At 40.5% G+C, this 19788-nt stretch overlaps 1 long non-coding RNA gene across 1 annotated transcript; it reads right to left on the bottom strand.

Moving 5' to 3' along the window:
• Positions 1-16695: 16695 nt before the first annotated feature.
• Positions 16696-19552, bottom strand: LOC108584587. The gene is made up of 2 exons (XR_001899830.2): positions 19379-19552; positions 16696-17136 (listed from the first exon to the last, which is right to left on the bottom strand). It is a non-coding gene; the product is annotated as an uncharacterized LOC108584587 (long non-coding RNA).
• Between the last annotated feature and the right edge of the window lie 236 nt (positions 19553-19788).

Below are 19788 nucleotides of genomic sequence, written 5' to 3'. Positions count from 1 at the left end.
CACCCCCAAAATTAGTGACTTGAAACAACTGTCCCCATTTATTTGCTCATGATTTTGCAGTTGCTCAGGACTTGGTGGGGATACCCTGACTCTGCTTCTTGCGGTGTTGGCTGAGGTCATACTTGCATCTACATTCAGCTGGCAGCTTCATTGGGGCTGGAACAACAAAGACAGCTTGCCTAACATACCTGGCACCTCAGCCAAGGTGGCTGCGATGGCTGGAGGCTCGCTAGGCCTTTCACTTCTGTGTGGTTTCTCGTGATTTCGTAGTCTGTCCTGAACTCCTTTTTCACGGCAACTGGAATGCAAAAAGTTGAAAACAGAAGCCACAATGCCTGGGAACAGAAGTCCTAGAATGTCACTTCTACTACACCTATTACTCACTATCAGTCAAAATAAACTCCTCTCCCAATACTCCTCAAAGACTCATCCAATTACGGCGCCTGAGTTGAAGTCCAGTTTCTTGTGATCTGCATCAGGTCCAAAGGTAGAAAAGTCTCCTCAGAGATAAGTCCTCTGGCTCTGGATACCTGCGAATTACTTTAGTATCTACCTCTCCTCCACCCAATATCAAAGGGTGAGACAGGGGTAGCTGCTATCTCTGGTCCATAGCAGTGACTGATGCATAGCAGTTAGGAAATCAACAAAACATGTATCGTGAGTTCCCTTGACTCCAGAGTCAGGAGCAGGAACACACAGAAAGCTCCTCGCTTAGGGTCCTCGTTTACAGGTTACCGCTCTCTGGCGTTGGTTTCCTGATCCAGTATTCTCCATTGCTCTTGGTTCCACCATCTGAGCTCCTGAATCTGCCCTGTGTTGTCTGCCCCTTTCCATAGTGATTGAGCAACGCTTGCACCTGGTTCTGCTTTTGACCAAAGGGAGTGGGAGTCCCGAAGTCTCTTTGCATTTTGAACTCTTTCTGCTTCCCTTGAGTCCAACTTGGTACAACTCCTTTAAAGTCTTTTATCAAATTCCAATCCATTTCCTTAAACAAAAGCCACATTCACAATTATCTTCAAGATAAGCTCCTTTCCACTTAGGGCTACAAGTCAGGGTGCTGTGGAACAATGTTCCTAAGGTTCTCAGAAACATAAGAGAAAGGACCTGTGAAGTCCTTTACATTTTTATGTGACTTTGACAAAGGGCCTTATAGGGACATTTTGTTTTAATCTTGCCCCAAGGCTCTGTTATACTAGTCACATCCTGGATTTGATCTTTTCCCCAAGAGTATTTCTTACTTCAAGAATTTTTTTTCAGGGCCCGGTGTGGTGGCTCAAGCCTGTAATCCCAGCACTTTGAGAGGCCGAGGCGGGCGGATCACATGAGGTCAGGAGTTCGAGACCAGCCTGGCCAATATGGCGAAACCCCGTATCTACTAAAAATACAAACATTAGCAGGGCCTGGTGGCAAGTGCCTGTAATCCCAGCTACTCGGGAGGCTGAGGCACAAAAATCGCTTAAACCCAGGAGGTGGAGGTTGTATGAGCCGAAATCACGCCACTGCACTCCAGCCTAGATGTCAGAGCAAGACTCTGTCTCTAAGAAAAAAAAAAAAAAAAATTTTCCAGCTGAAGATGCTGAGAATGAGAAAGTAGTTTTATTTTCCAAAGCAACAAATCCTGGGTTGGAAATACATCCTCTGACGTTTGCTTGAAAATTGCACAGTTCCTTCGTTAGCTCGTCTCTCTCTTCCCTTACCTTATCACAGGCAGTGAGTTAAGATAAGTGAATCGGCACTTTTCATAATTTGCTGGAAAATCTCCTTGGCAAACCCCACAAGTTTAATTTAGCATATTGACTTAGTGCCCCCTATAGCACTTGTGGCCCTTCCTCCAGCTTCCCATGGAGTTTCTTCATTGTTCTTCCAGCCTCCACTTCTGTATTCTTATCACTCCTCTGGCCTCCAACTCCTTGATCCTACAGCCAATGACACACATATCAGGTTTTTGTTATATAACAGCACCCAACTTTAGGGTACCCATTTTGGTACCAGCTACCTTTTTTTTTTTCTTTCTTTCTTTTAAGAGATAGCATCTCGCTCTATCACCCAGGCTGGAGTGCAGAGGCATGATCATAGCTCACTGCAACCTCAAACTCCTGGGCTCACGTGATCCTCCCGCCGCAGTCTCCCAAGTACAGGTGTGCACCACCAGGCCAAGCTAATTTATTTTTTATTTTTATTTTTTATTATACTTTAAGTTCAAGGGTACATGTGCACAATGTGCAGGTTTGTTACATATGTGTACTTGTGCCATACAGGCAGTTAGACCCTTAATCAACTCACAGCACCCATCAATTGTCATTTACATCATATAACTCCCAATGCCATCCCTCCTCCCCCTTCCCCCATAATAGGGCCCCGTGTGTGATGTTCCCCCTCCAGTCCAAGTGATCTCTGGGCCGTTCAATTCTACCTAGAGTGAGGTTTCCATGCAGTGTTTGGTTTCTGTTCCTTGTGACATAGCTCTGCTACAAATTTGTGATGGGCTGCCCAGCTGCATCCATGTCTCTACCAAAGCACAAACTCATCCTCATGGCTGCATAGTATTCCATGGTGTATATGTGCCACATTTCTTAATCCAGTCTGTCACTGATGACATTTGGGTTGATTCCAAGTCTTTGCTATTAGAATAGTACGAATAAAATATACGGTGCATGTGTCTTATAGCAGTATTGATTTAACTCTTTGGTATATATACCCAGTAATGTGGGATGGTTGGCCAGCATGGTATTTTAGTTCTAGATCCTTTTGAGGAATCACGCATACTGTTTCCACAAATGGTTCGATCTAGTTTACAATCCCACCAACAGTGTAAAGTGTTCTATTTCCACATCCTCCAGCACCCTGTTGTTTCCTGATTCTTTAATGATTGCCATTCTAACTGCAGATGGTATCTCATTGTGGTTTTGATTTTGCACTTCTCTGATGGCCAGTGATGAGAAAGCATTTTTCATGTGTCTATTGGCTGCATGCATGTCTTCTTTGGTAAAACGTCTGTTCATATCCCTTGCCTACTTTTGATAGGTTGTTTGTTTTTTTCTTGTAAATTTGAGTTCTTTTGTAGGTTCTGGATATATTAGCCTCTTTGTCAGATGAGTAGATTAAAAATTTTCTCCCCATTCTGTGTAGGTTGCCTGTTCTCACTCTGATGGTAGCTCTTTTGCTGTGCCAAAGCCTTTTAGTTTAATTAGATCCCATTTGTCAATCTTGGCTTTTGTTACTGTTGCTTTTGGTGCAGCTAGACATATTGAAGTTCCTTGCCCATGCTCTATGTCCTTGAATGGTATTACCCAGGTTTTCTTTCTAGGTTTTATGTATTAGTCACCATTTAAGTCTCTAATCCATCTTGAATTAATTTTCGTGATAAGAGTAAAACAGCATCCAGTTTCAGTTTTCTACTTATGGCTAGCCTAATTTTCCCAAGCACCATGTAATAAATAGGGAATACTTTCCCTACTTTTGTTCCCTCTCAGGTTTGTCAAAGTATTCCATACGTAGGATCTGTGTAGTATTATTTCTGATGGCTCTGTTCTGTTCCATTGGTTTGCATTCTGTTTTAGTACCAGTACCATGCTGTTTTGATTACTGTAGCCTTGTAGTATAGTTTGTCAGGTAGCATGATGCCTCCAGCTTTGTTCTTTGATTTAGCATTGTCTTGGCAATGCGGCTCTCTTTTGGTCTGTTCCATAAGAACTTTAAAGAAGCTTCTTTTTCCAATTCTGTGAAGAGTCACAGTTTGATGGGATGGGTACTGAATCTGTAAATTGCCCTTGGGCAGTATGGCCATTTTCACAATATTGATCCTTCCTATCCATGAGCATGGTATACTCTTCCATTTGTTTGTGTCCTTTTATTTCACTGAGCAGTGTCAGAAGTTCTCCTTTGGAGAGGTCCTTTACATCCCCTTGTAAGTTGGATCTCTAGGTGTTTTATATTCTTTTGAAGAATTGTGAATGGAAGTTCATTCATGGTTGGTTTTAAGCCCTCTGTTTGTTCACATTGTGTATAAGAATGTTCAGATTTTTGCATTAATTTGTATCCTGAGACTTTGCTGCTGGGTTTATCAGCTTAAGGAGATTTTGGGCTGAGATGATGAGGTTTTCTAAATATACAGTCATGTCATCTGCAAACAGGGACAATTTGACTTCTTCTTTTCCTAACTGAATACCCTTTATTTCTTTCTCTTGCCTGATTGCCCTAGCCGCTAATTTATTTATTGTTGTTCCCCAGTCTGATCTTGAACTCCTGGGCTCAAGTGATTCTTCCTGCCTCAGTCTCCCAAAGCAGGTATCAGTTATCTATCGATGCATAACAAACCAATCCAGAACTTTAAACAAAAGTCGCTTATTATTTCTCACAGTTCTGTGGGATTGTGGGCAACTCTTCTGCTCTACAAGTTGTTGGCCAAGGCTCACCCTTGTGGCTGAATTCAGCAGGTACCTGGGCTTTTCTGGAAGGAAGGTCTCTCTCATACATCTGGGGCCTTGGTTCAATCTTCAGCAGGGACGCCTTGGTTCTCCTCCGCATGGCCTCTCTCTCCATGTAGTATTACATCCTCCATGTCCTCTCCACGTGGCCTCTCTTTCCAACAGAATAGCCTGGACTTCCTTACAGTATGGCCACCAGGTTCCGAGGAAGCAAAGCAAAAACTGCCAGGTATAAGTAGCATCATTGCTGTTTTGACTCTATTGTTCAAAGCACCATCCAGGGCCAACATTGATACAAGGAGAAGAAAACTAGACTCCATCTCCTGGAATATGCACGGATCGGAGAAATTGTCGGCAGTCATATTTGTGGGACAAACTACTCTGTTGGGTCCAGCCCACTCTCCGCATCTCTTCTCGCGTGATGCAGATTTTTGAGCATTTCTACAGAATTTTGAGCATTTCTAGCCCAGGACTCAGGAACTCACTTGAGTGCCTTTTAATATATGTTCAGCTCTGACTTTGACCCCTGGTTCACATTAGTGGGTTTCTACATCGTTCCTAGGACCCAAAGCTTGAACTCTATACTGCAGCTACAATAACTAAATCTCCTTCTTGCACCTGCTGAGGTAAAATGACTATTATTATTAATAGCAAATAGTTGTTAAACTTGTTCTCTGTACCAAGCAAACCTGGAGAGTTTCATATTATCTTCATTTTGCAAATGAGAAAACTGAGATCCAGAGAGGTTGGTTAGGTGGCTCATGGTAGTAAGTGGCAGACTGAGTCTGATCAGCTCAGATGGTCTGGGCTAAAACTTGTCTGTGTAACTCCCAAACTCTTCCTGGGCTGTGGCACTGCCTAACTCTTGTCAGCCTCCCTTACCTGAAGCAGCTTCTAACTCCTGACCCCTGCTTGGATTTTGGGTCGTGCTACATGCCAAGATGCTTCCTACTGCTGATTCCATGACTTCCTTCCTTTTTTAAAAAATTAAATGCATATTCTACTATAGTACACCATACATACAGAAAAGTATAGTTTATAGCCTGATGGTTTTCACAGAATGAACATGCCTGTGTATTTACTGCCCAAATCAAGAAACAGAACATTACCATGACCCCAGAAACCCTCATGCCTCCTCCCAGGAACTACCTATCTCTGCTGCACAAATTATTTCCTTTGTTATAGATTAATTCTTACTGGGTTTGAACTTTATATAGATAGAATCGTGCTATTTGTATTCCTTTACTTGACGTCTATTGCTTGATATTAGGCTTGTAAGAGTCCGTCACATTGCTGCGCATTGCAATGGTTTGTTCGTTCTCATTGCGGAATAATATTCCACTGTATGACAGTTTCACGATGTATATGTTTATTCTTCTGTTGATAAACATCTGCGTCGGAAGCAGATTATGCTGTTACAAAATATGCTGCTATGAACATCCTTGAACATGCCTTTTGGTGTTCGTACGCACCCATTTCTGTTCATTATAGTGTACTTGAGAGTTTCAGTAATGATAAAACAATAATTTTACAAAATATTTGTACCAATTTGTACTTCCACCAGCAGTATACAAAATTTCAATTGTTCCACATCTTTACCAACATTTGGTATTGCCTGTCTTTTTAATATTAGACATTCTGGTGGGTGTGTAGTGAAATCTCACTGTGGCTTCATTTGACTGGTTACACATGTGGAGAACATACTTCTGTGTTTATTAGACACATTCAGATATTGTCTCTTTAAAAGTGCTTGTTCAAGTCTTTTGTTAGTTTTTTCCTATTAAATGTCTATTTTTTCTTTTTGATTTGAAGCAGTTCCTTAAATATTCTGCATATGAGTCATTCGTCAGATACATATGAATTACAAATATTTTCTCTGTTTTGCAACTTACTATTGCACTATCTTAATGATGTTTTTGGTAAACAGCCTATCACTACTCCTAGATTGCCAGTTGCTAGACTCTGCTTCCCAGCAGGGTCACCCCATTTCCTCTGGGCCCTCTCTAATGCTGACTGCTGCCTGTAATCTTGCCTTCAGGACAATGTCCCCTGCTGGCTGCACTGAACGCCCTCAGAATCCAGTGCACCTGCTCCTGTCCTTCCAGGGCCAGTCTTGTCCCAGTGGGCAGATCTGGTTCCAGGTTCTGGCACCTTCCAGTCTTCTCAGGCTTCCCTGCAGTTAACTAGCTGTGCCCAACCGTGTTCTGAAAATAAGTTCAGGATGTGCAAAAAATTGACTTATAAGTGAACCTTTGGAACCCATGACTTTGTACACCAGGGGAGTCCTATATATTCTATTTCTTTCTGCCTTAGTCACCTAGGATCAAGTACCTCCTGTAGCCAAAGGGAACTGGGACATTCAAACCATGATTGTGAATCACCAAGACACCCCTGCAAATTAGTACTAGCCCATCAATCCACGGAAGAAAATATACCATGGGAAAATGAAATCCTTATGCCAAATCAAGACATTGAGAAATTCAGCAAATAATTATTGAGTGCCTGATATGTGTCAGTGACTGTTCTAAATATTGCAGAAGTAACAAAAAGGAAAAAAACCAGACACCAATCTATGCACACATGGCACTCATATTTTAGATGGAGAAACAGACAGTAAACAAGCTAAATAAATAACACAGTTAGCATGTTAGGTAATGAGTGCTAAGGGAAGGGATATAGGAGTGTCAGGATGGTGGTAATGGGTTGTTAGTAGTTTTAGAGGGACTTCCAGGTAAGAGTTCACCAAAAAGGTGATATTTGAGCAAAGACTTGAAAAAAGGAGATAATTATTACGTTATCTCGGGGAAGAGCATCAAAGGCAGAAGGAACAGTGAATTCAAAGGCCCTGAGGTGAAAACATGTCTAGTGTTCAGAAAAACAGCAAGCAGGAGCAGGCACCGTGGCTCACGCCTGTAATCCCAGAACTTTGAGAGGCCGAGGCAGGTGGATCACTTGAGGTCAGGAGTTTGAGACCAGCCTGGCCAACATGGTGAAACCCCGTCTCTACTAAAAATATGAAAAAATTTGCTGAGTAAGGTGGCACACACCTGTAGTCTCAGCTACTCAGGTGGCTGAGGTATGAGAATCACTTGAATAATCTGGGAGGCAGAGGTTGCAGTGAACCGAGACTGTGCTACTGCACTCTAGCCTAGGCAACAGAGTGAGACTCCATCTCCAAAAAAAAAAAAAGGAAAGAAAGAAAGAAAAAGAAAATCAGCAAGCATCCAGAGATGTAGATGGAGTTATAGTTATAGCTGTTGTAAGAAGAGCAGAGAACAATAGGGAAAGAGGTCAAAGAAGTATAAAAGAGGTAAGGTCTTGTAGGTCATTAACCTTCAATACGATGCAGAGAACATACTTACATGTTTATTACACACATTCAGATATTGTCTTTTTAAAAGTGCTTGTTCAAGTCTTTTGCCCATTTTTTTCTAATGAATGTCTATCTTTTTGATTTGAAACAGTTCCTTATATACTCTGCATATCAGTCATTTGTCAGATATATATGTCAACTGTACTAATTTGAGATAGTGGTACTTAGAGGCCAAATTGCCGTATGTGTAGAAAAAGATGACTGTCATTTGAGTTGTTAAGAATAACATGGTACAATATCAAAACATCAAGCTGTATATCTCAAATATGTATGATTTTCATATGTGAATTGTATCTCAATAAAGCTGTTAGAAAAATAAAATTACCATTAAGTTAAAAAAAAACAAACAAACAGAAAAAAACAACCACAGTTGGACAGTTGGGGCAAGGGTCATATTACTAGGGCCAGGGATTTGGCCAATGAAGCAGGAACATGGAGATCCTAGGTCCATAAGGAAAAGAAGATTCAAGGAAAGGCCAGGACATGAGAGGCATTGAACAAACTCCAGTCCTAGAGGTTTAGCAGAGACTAGTTGGCTTCTTGGAGTGAATTGATAAATGAGAAAAAAAGCTGAGATCACATTAAAAGATCTTTACTGGTGCAAGGGTCACCTCTCACTGCTGTTTGCTTGCTTTGGGTCATTCTTTAGTACTTTAAGTTTTTTATATTTTGTGAAGATTTTATAATTTTAATCTGCAAGACAGTAAGTTTGATCAAATTATTACACCATTACTAAAAGTGAGGCTTCTTTGATTATTATTTTTAGAGTTAGGGTTCACTCACTCACCCAGGCTGGAGTGCAGTAGTGTGATTATAGCTCATTGCAGCCTCGAACTCTTGGGCTTCAGGGATCCTCCTGCCTTAGCCTCCTGAGTAGCTAGAACCACAGGCATGCTCCACCATGTCTGGCTAATTTTTAAAAATTTTTGCAGAGACTGCATCTTTCTATGTTGTCCACGCTGGTCTTTAACTCCTGGCCTCTAGTGATCCTCCCCCCTCAGCCCCCAAGTAGCTGATTTCAGGCATGAGCCTAGCTCACTTTTACTATTTTTTAAAATTCAAGATGTTGTATATCTTTTTCAGCCACTCTATCCTGCTTGATAAATGTTCTGTTAGTTTTGACTTATATCCTTCTTTTTGGCTGGCTCCCTGAAGGCTCTGGTCTTATATTGAATTACCCAAGTTGGTAATACTTTTCATGTAATGAAAGCGAAAGCTGTCTCTACTCCTATGGTTGGCAGTGTAGAAGCAGGCAAGTTAACAATTCCAGTAAGAATCATGGACAAAGTCTTTCTGTTCTGTTTCTTCTTACTTTCCTTGTCACAGGATCAGTAAACACTCAAGGCATTGTTAAGCTGTATATTAGTTTTCTTTTGCTGTGTAACAATATTATCACAAACTTGCGGGCTTGAAACAACAAAAACTTACTATTTCACAGTTTCTGAGGTTCAGGATTCCAGTCACAACTAGACTGAGTCCTCTGTTTTAGGGCCTCACAAAATTGTGATCAAGATGTCATCTGGGCTGCAGGCTCTTCTGAGACTCGACTGGGGAAGGATCTGCTTCCAAGCTCATGTGGTTGTTAGCAGCATTTGTTTCTTTGTGGACTGTTGGACTAAAGGCCTCTGTTTCTTGCTGGGTATTAGCTGAAGGAGTTCCTTAATTCCTTGCCATATTAATCTTTTCAAGAATCATTTGTTTTCTCAAAGCCAGCAAAGTAGAGTCTCCTGGAAAGATTGAAGTTACAATCATATGTAATGTAATCATGTACACGTGATCACACATATTCTGTCACCCTGGCTGTATTCTGTGGATTAGAATCAAGTCACAGGTCCCACCTACACTCAAGGGAAGGGATTAAATCCAGGAGGCAGGGATTATGGAGGTCATTTTTAGAATCAATCTGCCACAGTCTGCCCTCTGATTCTCAGTGATTCATGCCTCTCTCACATGAAAATATATTCACCCCTCTTAAGGTTCCTAAGAGTCTCATCCCATTGCAATGTGTGCTTGAATTCAGAATTTCATAATCTAAATAAGATCCAGGCACAGGTGAGGCTCTTTGGGTCTAGTTCCTCTCCATCTGTGAGTCTATACAACTAGAGGTTGGGGGAAAAAGAAATCAAGATCCACAAAAGCATGCCAGTTCATAAATACAGAATTAGCTAAATTTATTATCAAGCAAAAACACATGCACCCACAAAAAACATCTGAAATGCACACATGAAGCAGTCATGAGTGGCTATAAATTTCTAGTGAATTTTCAGCTCTACTTATCTAGAATTAAAGCTACCATTGTTATACCTCATCTCTACTTTTGTAAATACTCATCAGTTATTCAACAAGCATCAGTAGTTACATGAAGCTTACTCTAATGTCCTATTTTCTTTTTTGGAGACAGAGTCTCACTCTGTCATGCAGGCTGGAGTGCAGTGGCATGATCATGGCTCATTGCAGCCTCAGCCTCCGGGGTTCAAGCAATCCTCCCACCTCAGCCTCTCTAGTAGCTGGGACTACAGACACACATCACCAAACCCAGATAATTTTTGTTTTTTAGTTTTTATTTTGGTAGAGATGGGGTTTTGCTGTGTTGCCCAGGCTAGTCTCAACTCCTGGGCTCAAGCAATCTGCCCACCTCAGCCTCTCAAAGTGCTGGGATTACAGGCATGAGTCACCATGCCTGGCCTGATGTCCTGTTTTCATAATTCTCTATCAGTACTGCTTAGGGTTATCTTGAGCACTGTGTCTACTTGATAGTACATATGGTTAGTCATATCCATCAACATTCCTCAGAAGATTAGATTAAGTTCAGTTTCCTGTGAGAGGCAAGTTATCTGGTCCCCACTCCCCACACCCAACATAGAATGGTGGTGTAGATCTATTATAACAACTATAAACATTTCCATTCAAAAACAGCAAAAATAGAAGACATAAATAAGTGACTTGTCCATAGAAATTCTGAAATTCAATCAAGCAAATATTGGGAGTTTCCTTTTTAGATTTCAAGACTTAAGAATAATTCTTTGTAGCACTTGGCTCCACCCTTCAAATTATTGGTTCTGCCCTCTGAGTCATCCTTTTTTCATGAAAGGTAGCATATGTTTGCAACTGAAGAGTTTTATTGCTCTGCTTCCTGCCAGTAGGATTTGGAGGGACTGATGTCCTCCTCTCATTTTGCACCTTTTGTCCCTTCAAAGCTGGCAGTGTCTAGCTGAAATACTCTTTTCTCAAATACTTAGTGGGTTTCCTGTGAATTTTCCTGGTTTTCACTCTATCAGGCAAAGGTCACATCCACAGACCTTGTTGAGACCTCAACCTTAGGTCCCTGATGAGAAGGCTGAAGGACAACACTCTTAAGCTGCCTAGAGGCTCTCAGTTTTGATGGAAAGTTTCTGTGAGGCACATGCTTAATCTCTTGAAAGTCCTTTGTATGACTGAATGCTTCTCTGATCCTCTGATCTTTCTGAGGTCTTAACAAAAGATGATACATTAACATCCTCAGCTTTATCTTCATACCTTACAGTCCTAACTGTCCTCAGAAGCCATTTATTTATCTTAACATCTTTGCCATCTGGAAATACTGAGAGTCTCCAAAATCATGAAGTCCTGGTTCCATTTTGCTTAATCATTCTTCCCTCAGTTTGTCTCTCTCCTCTCACATTTTGCTATAAGCAGCAAGAATAAGCCAGGAGACACCTTCAACATTTTGCTTGAAAATCTCATCAGCTAAATAACCAAGTTCATCACTTGAAAGCTCTGCTTTTCACATAATTACTGGCAAAAATTTTCTGCCACTTTGTAACATACATCTCCCCTTCCTCCAGTTTATAATATTATACTTATCACCTCTTTACTTCCCTTTGAGCCCTTAATAGCAGCATCCTGTGTGTCTAGATTTATACTTACAAGGCAGACTTTCCTTAGCGCTCTCCTCAAAATACTTCCGGCCTCCATTCACCGCTTGTTTGCAAAGCAAACAAGTGCAAGCATCAGTTTCCATTGTTAGTTTTTTGTTGTGGAAGCACCCCACTTCTGGTACTGAAATCTGTTCTAGTTGTCCACTGCTGTGTAACAATATTACCATAAGTTTCATGGCTTAACACAACACGTATTTATTGTTTAACAGTTTCTGTTGGTCAGGAATCCAGGCATGGCTTAGCTGGGTCGTCAGCTTCAGGGTCTCATAAAGCTGCAGTACGCATCAGCTAGAACTACAGGTTCAACTGAGAAAGGATCTGCTTCCAAGCTCTTGTGGTTGTTAGCAGCATTCAGTTCTTTGTGGGCTATTGGACTGAGGGTCACAGTATCTTGCTAGCTGGAGGCTGAAGAATGCTTCCAAACAGTAGCTTGTTTTCTTGAAGCCAGCAAGGAAGAAAGGTTCTGTGCAAGATGAACATTAAATGCTTATGTAATAGAATCCCATATATATAATCCCATACATCCTGTCACCTTTGCCATAATCTATTGGTTAGAAGCAAGTCACAGGTCCCACATACACTCAAGAGGAGGGGACTTGATCAAGGCATGGAAATCAGCCAGAGGTTATGGGGTCCACCTTACAGTCCATCTGTCACAGTTTCTTCTTAGCATCTTGAGGTCAGGGAAATCAGACCCACTCATGCATTCAAAGTCAACTTACATAGGAGGATACATAAATTTTAGCAATGCATGTTCCACCCTGGTTCCTCTGCCTTATGGTCTCAAAAAAGAGTACTATGATGTTATTGGCCTCCAAGCTCCTCCTTGGCACACAGAGACAACCAAAACTTACAGACAGCAAAGGCTTTACCTGTGGCTGCCTAGAGCAGGTGAAGCACAGAAAATGAAGTTAAAAATGAGTCTTACTTGATGCCACAATCCCACAATCCTTGTGTGTGTGCGTGTGTGTGTGTGTGTGTGTGTGTATGTGTATTTGGTCATTTTCCACAGCCTAAATGTTTGGAAATAAACATATTTGATAAATTATGATACCCATAAATTATAGTACCAATTTGGTAGATATTCACAGAAATTTTAGCATGGAAAAATGTTCCTGGGGCAAAAAAAGCAGTTTACAAAATAGTAGATATTTCAAATATCATTCCTTTTAAATATATGCATATATAATGCTAAAAATATTTAAAATGGTTATTTCTAGGTGATAAAGATAATGGAAGATTTTATATTTCCTTCTTTAACTTAGCGTTATCAAAAAATATAATGAAATGTATCATTTTAGTATCAAAAAAACAAGTTTTTGCTTATTTTTATTTTATAGTGGGAGCTATCTGAGATTGCAGACTATGTTATTTATCTTTGTGTTTCTAGCCCCTAGCATAACTCCTCTGGACATATTAAGCTCTTAATACATGTTTTTGAGCAAACACATACATTTCAGAAGTTTTAAAACTAATACAGATATTCTCTGGGAATATGCAGATGATACTACTTCATTTGCATTGTTATAAACAGCAACAAAAAAATCTCCCAAACCTAGCCTCTACTTCTTGTTTTTTTTTTTTTTTTTTTTTTTTTGAGACAGAGTCTCGCTTAGTCGCCCAGGCTGGAGTGCAGTGGCGCGATCTCGGCTCACTGCAAGCTCCGCCTCCCAGGTTCACGCCATTCTCCTGCCTCAGCCTCCCGAGTAGCTGGGACTACAGGCGCCCGCCGCCTCGCCCGGCTAATTTTTTGCATTTTTAGTAGAGACGGAGTTTCACCGTGTTAGCCAGGATGGTCTCGATCTCCTGACCTCGGGATCCGCCCGCCTCGGCCTCCCAAAGTGCTGGGATTACAGGCGTGAGCCACCGCGCCCGGCCGCCTCTACTTCTTTGAAGAGATCAACTCTACTTCCCTACCCTCATACTGCAGTTAACTATTATACCACAAGGGACCAGGAGGTAAGGATGGCCAATGATAGAGTTGTTGGTTAAGTATGGTGAAATTCACAGGTAATTTAATATTTCTTTTTTTTAGTCTATAGTTTCAACTGTCTTTCCCAATATAGTTTTTGAAATGGGTACTAGTAAGGATGAAAACTAATGGAGTTATCATCACACTTCTTGCTTTATTCCACCACTATAGGAGTTGGTAATGAGCATTTAATTCATTTTGAGTTTTATAGCTTGGAGGAGGAGGAAAAATAAGGGGCCAATTAAGTGACCCTTGTAGTACCGGGGATTTACTATATGTAAATCTTTGTTGCTTTTTACTTGACCCAAAATAAATTGTTACTCACCACAGGTGAGTGAGTAAGAGATTTTTTCCCAAGAATACTAAGCAGGAATATGTCATGGTATGTTTATGTTATTATTTCAGCATTGCACCTTAATGCTTACATTATTTTTAAGGATAATGAGGGCAAGTATAATTTGAATTTTCTTTTACAGTGGTGAATATTGAAGCACAGAAAGAGGCTAAAGAAATTTTACAAGATGATTTGGAAAGTCAGTGACCCATCAAATAATATGTATCAATGTTTCTGATTGATCTCCCTCTGTAAATTTAGCCAAGACTCTTCTACTTCCTACTCCTCAGTTTCTTGATCCCTAAGAAAATAAAATTACAAATAACTAAATTAGAGCATTGTGGGGTTTTCTTTTTTCTATAATTCTAATTTTTTTTTTTTTGAGACAGGGTCTCACTCTGTTGCCCAGGCTGGAGCGCAGTGGCACAGTTACAGCTCACTGCAGCCTCGACCTCCTAGGCTCAAGTGATTCTCCCATGTCAGCCTCTTGAGTGGATGGGACACAGGTGTCCGCCCCCACACCCAGTGAATTTTGTTATTTTTTATAGAAACAGGGTTTTGCCATGTTGTCCAGCTGGTCTCGAACTCGTGGGCTCAAGCAATCCACCCGCTTCAGCCTCCCAAAGTGCTGGGATTACAGGCGTGAACCACTGTGCCTGGACCTGTTTCTTTACTTCCTGCAGGTTTTTTAACTCATGTGATTCTAATATTTTATGACGATTAGATCGGTATCCCTTTTTTAACCTACTATTTGCACAAGAAATGTGTCAAGACCCAAGACAGTGCTTTCAATTACAGAATCTTCTGGCCTCAGCTGAGTAACAAAGCTCTCCACCAAGGTCATGACGCCAGAATGACTTCACTGGTATATGTCAGCTTGTTCAGTTTCCCCTGTAATTGTGGTCTCAGTCTCAGTCTCTCAGATGCCACACCTTCCTGCATTTACCTTCCTGAAAAATGGAAAGGCTGACGTGCTGAAAATTGTGCCAAGCCCTGGCTGAAAGTTAGGGGTGAGTAGAGGCCGTCCAGCTATGCTGTTCCTTTCCTGCGCCCAGAGGAGTGTTTTAACTTCCCTTTCATTTGATAACACACGTCCCTTTCTCCACTTTCGACCAAGTCCTCTCTTGGAAGTCACCCTGGCTTGGTACATTCCATATCTGAAATCTGAGCTCCTTCCAAGCAAATCAGTAGTCAGTCCCTGCCCCTCCTTCCTCTCTCCACTTGCCCTCGGTCTCCTTCATTCGCTCCTGGTTACTGCAGTCCAGTTTTTCTCTTACAAAGTCAAACTTCAGCTCCCTTCTCCACCAGCAACTGTATACACAAATCAAGATGAGGTTGTTCCATTCTCTTTTAGGAGTATCTATAGCTGACTGTCATTCCCAGAAAAACACCTTTGGGAAGTATTATTTTAGATTATATTAGTTTGTACACCATCTTTTAACATTCTTTTTTCTGATTTCAAAAGTAAACATTTTTTGACAACGTTTGAGAAAACAGGGAAGTAGAGAGAAGAAAATAGAAACCAGTCTCCTCACCCAGAGTTCTCATTAATATCCACATCTATTTCTTTCAAGACCTTAATCTATGATGTATGATTATATAAAAATATATATACGTTTGCTGAAGAAGCATAATTTTGGATACACATTTTTCTGTGTCTCTCTTTATTTAGCATGGTGTTGTGACATATCCCCACATAATTAAATAGTCTTTAAACACATTATTTTTTAAGGCTCCCTTTGAATGGCTTTCAGATGTTTCCCCTCATTTATTAATTGGGAAAAAATAAACCCCATAATTATGGTCATTCCTAAGATTTGAAAAATCTAACTCTACGCTTGAATTTTGGGATCCGCAAAATTAAACTTAAAAAACAAACATATGGGAAAAGCTAATATTGCTGTAGATTTTAAGGTAAACCAAAAGTTCATATATTTAATTTAATTTAATGGAGAGCAGTGGTGCTATCCATCATGAATACCAAAATGCAGCTAAAAATAACGACTGTAGTTGAGTAAGCCTGCAGAAGATAGTCTAAGAACAGATGAGGAAACATGATAGCAAATTCCTCTGTAGTTTGCAAATAGACATCCGTGCTCTGTTGGGAAAGTCTGGGTCTTCTGTTCAGCTAGAGAATAATATCCAATGTGTGATTTCTTTCTTTTTTCTTTTGTTTTTGTTTTTGAGATAGAGCCTTGCTCTGTCTCCCAGGCTGGAGTGCAATGATCTCGGCTCACTTGAAACCTCCACCTCCTGGGTTCAAATGATTCTCCTGCCTCAGCCTCCTGAGTAGCTGGGATTACAGGTGCCTGCCACCACACCTGGCTAAGTTTTGTATTTTTTAGTAGAGACAGGGTTTGGCCACGTTGGCCAGGCTGGTCTTGAACTCCTGACCTCAAGTGATTTGCCCGCCTCGGCCTCCCAAAGTGCCAGGGTCACAGGTATAAGCCACCACGCCCAGCCCCAGCCTGTGATTTTAATCCTGTGTTTGTGGGTTAATGGTTAGGGAAGTGGTCAGAATTGGTCATTCTAGTAACCACAAGTGAATATTTCTTTGGGAATAATCAAAGAATATAGAGGAAAAATCAAAAGAGGAATACACTGTTGGTTTAGAGGTTCAGAAATTCATTTGTCTTGATAAAAGCAGTAAATTATCTATTTTATTTACTTTATTAAGAAATACAAAATCTGGCTAGATCGACAGAAAGCCAGAGGTTCAGGTAAAGGTCTCTTCAGATCTTGGTTTGGTAGAAAAAGCACTAGACTGGGATTCGAAACCTGGGGGCTAGTCCAATCTTTGTCACTAACCATCTGAGTGATTGGAACAAGTTATTTCATGGTCTTTAAGGATGTTTTCACTTCAAAATGCTGCAGAACTGTGGAAAACATAATTGCTTTACCTAAAGACATAAATGTCTGGTGTCACAGTGGACTCTTCTGGGCCCTTCCTGATCTGTCTGGGAAGCTACAATGCCCAGACCAGAGAGTTTCTACTGACAGTTCCAGAGGAGGCAGGGTAGAAGGCATCCAGGTAGAAGAGACGTAGACAGAGTCACCTGTCAATCTTCTCTGAAGTGAAGGAAGACAAATGTTGCTATCTTCAGCAAGTTTAGCTAAAAGAGAGAAAACACACACACAAAACCCAAAGTCTAAAAATATTTAATTCTTTAACACTGCTTATTCTAAAGCAAGGACAGAAGCTTAGTATTTCATCTAAAAAGTTCTGGCTTTGCAAAATCCAGCATTTGGCAGGGACTCAATAAGGAATGATAATAATTGTGCTGATGAAACCATCTCAGCTGATGTCTTCTTTCTGTCTACATTTTGGACATGTAGATATTGCACTAACGCTAATCTAATTTTCAGTTAGCCCTAAGGGGGGAAAAAAAGATTATGACAGAGCAATGGAAAATCTACCAGGAGAAAGTTAGTTTGATTGATGTGCCCTTCTGACTTGAGCACGCAATTCTTCCATTTAGTGTTACAGTGTCTTTTGAGTGGCAGTTTGGCTTAGATTTAAGGACTAGTGAGCTACCCCTAAGCTCTGCAAAGGCTTTCTTAGTTACTATTAGTTTTTGTGCAATGCCTTCCTTTCTGATAGCTCTTTTTATTTCATAAAATTCTTGTGCAGTTTAAAAACCCTGAACACTTTTAATTTCAATCAATTATACTATAAAATGGAAGAAATCATTTTAAAATGATATCTGTAGGGAAACTTACTAAAATGTTAACATAACACCAGTACTGAACTATTGCAATCACCACGTTATCGGTCTGTCTGTCATCAGCCTTCACCGCTCCAATGTAACCTCCACTCCTTGGCCAGAATCAACCACCTGCAATTTAGAATGTCTTCCATTTCTGACCTCCATCTCTTGCTCCAACTGATTCCTTGGTTTTTCCTTCTAGCACACCCCATGGACTATTGCAATCAGTCTGGTAGTTCCTCGAATGCTCTGCTTCATGTTTCTGTGCCTTTTACATGCCAACCCACTGCCCAGAATGATTTGTCCCCTGGAGTATCATCCCCTGGCTTGTTTCTAGTCAACCTTTCAAGACGCAGTTCAAATGTCATCTTCCCTGGAAAGATGAACTCCCCAGGGAAGATTGACCCCTCCATGCCCTCGATCTCTATAACCCTGATGGTTGGCCTGGTTTATCTGACCTGCTTCCTTTCTGTACCAGACTCTCCTAAGGCTTCTTTCTGGCTAACCACGGGCCCTTTATGTTGGCCATCTTTCTATCGTTTATCAAAGTGCCAGACATATTGTAGAGGGGTAGTTAAGGTTCATTGAATTGACTTGCCTTGAATGACATAGTGATGAATCTGAAATTACTTGAAGACTCATTTCATTGGTGATCTTGGCACAAATTACTACAACGTACTGTTTTGTCAAATAAGCTACACTTACAAATTATGCAAACTACTAACAAATCATGTCTCTGGGAAAAATGTCAATGGGCACAGTGATCCCAAACTCCTTATTATTGGAAGAACGAGGCATGAGCGGTATCTTACCGTTATTTTTATAGTCTTCTTTGATATGCTGCTTGTACAATAACCACGGTTCCCTAAAGATTCTGAGACCTTTTGAAACATTTGAGAACACATTCAATGGAAACAGAAAACTAATGATATGTGTGAAGTGTGATAGGACTCACTTTGCTAGTACTCATCAAAGGAGTTTCTTAAAGGTATACTATCATCCTTCCAACCTTCAAAATGTTCAAATAATTTTGACCTGTCCCATGTTGGAGTTTCTGGATGGGATATATCCCCCCATTTAACTTTCTGAGAGTACAAAATAATAATGGCGTTAGATATAAATACATTACCCTCTAACAAAGACCTTAAATTCTTTAAAGTTTGAGATTCACTTGTAACTCAAAATTTTTACATGTACAAGGACTTTTACAGACAGGTCCTTTGAGATACATAATAAAAAACTTCCAGATGTCTTTATAAGTATATTTAAAGGAGTAAATTCATTCCATTATGCCTTCTGTTACAGAAACCTGACTCTTAGAACTGAATGTCTTCTTCAAAGTAAGCTCTTTGATCTCAGTCTAAAAAAAGTCTTTAAAATAGCATAACCCAAAATGTGCATTGGTATTTAAATAATTGTTAATATATAGTCTCTAACAAGTTATTTATGTGTAGTCATTTATGGGAAAAAAATTTAAACTATATATATCAAGGCTTAAATATTAGAGGCTGATTTAAAAGGGAAAATGACATCATGTAAAAAATCATTAGCACCAATAGATAAATTAGAAAAAGAATCCTTGATTATTTTTGTTTAAAACTGTCAAACTATTGTTTTTGTAAGTTTATGTTTAAATATATATACTTACAGTAATTGTATTTATACTTAGCTGCATATAACCATATATTTTTAAAATTCACCATCCCATACAGTCTGTTTATGGCTATGGAATGCTGGATTGTTGAAGACTTCCAGAAATGAGGCCAGGCATGGTGGCTCACGCCTGTAATCCCAGCGCTTTGGGAGGCTGAGGCAGGTGGATCACTTGAGGTCAGGAGGTCGAGCCCAGCCTGGCCAACACGACGAAACGCTGTCTCTACTAAAAATACAAAAATTAGCTGGATGTGGTGGAGGGCACTTGTAATCCCAGCTACTTGGGAGGCTGAGGCAAGGAGAATTGCTTGAACCCAGGAGGCAGAGGTTGCAGTAAGCCTAGATTGTGCCACTGCACTCTAGCCTGGGTGACAGAGTGAGACTCTGTCTCAGAAAAAAAATAAA

Source organism: Papio anubis, chromosome 1 (assembly GCF_008728515.1).
Source record: "Papio anubis isolate 15944 chromosome 1, Panubis1.0, whole genome shotgun sequence".
NCBI classification, from domain to species: domain Eukaryota; kingdom Metazoa; phylum Chordata; class Mammalia; order Primates; family Cercopithecidae; genus Papio; species Papio anubis.
The sequence above is the reverse complement of the archived record's forward strand: the minus strand, read 5'-3'. Positions and strand labels throughout refer to the sequence as shown.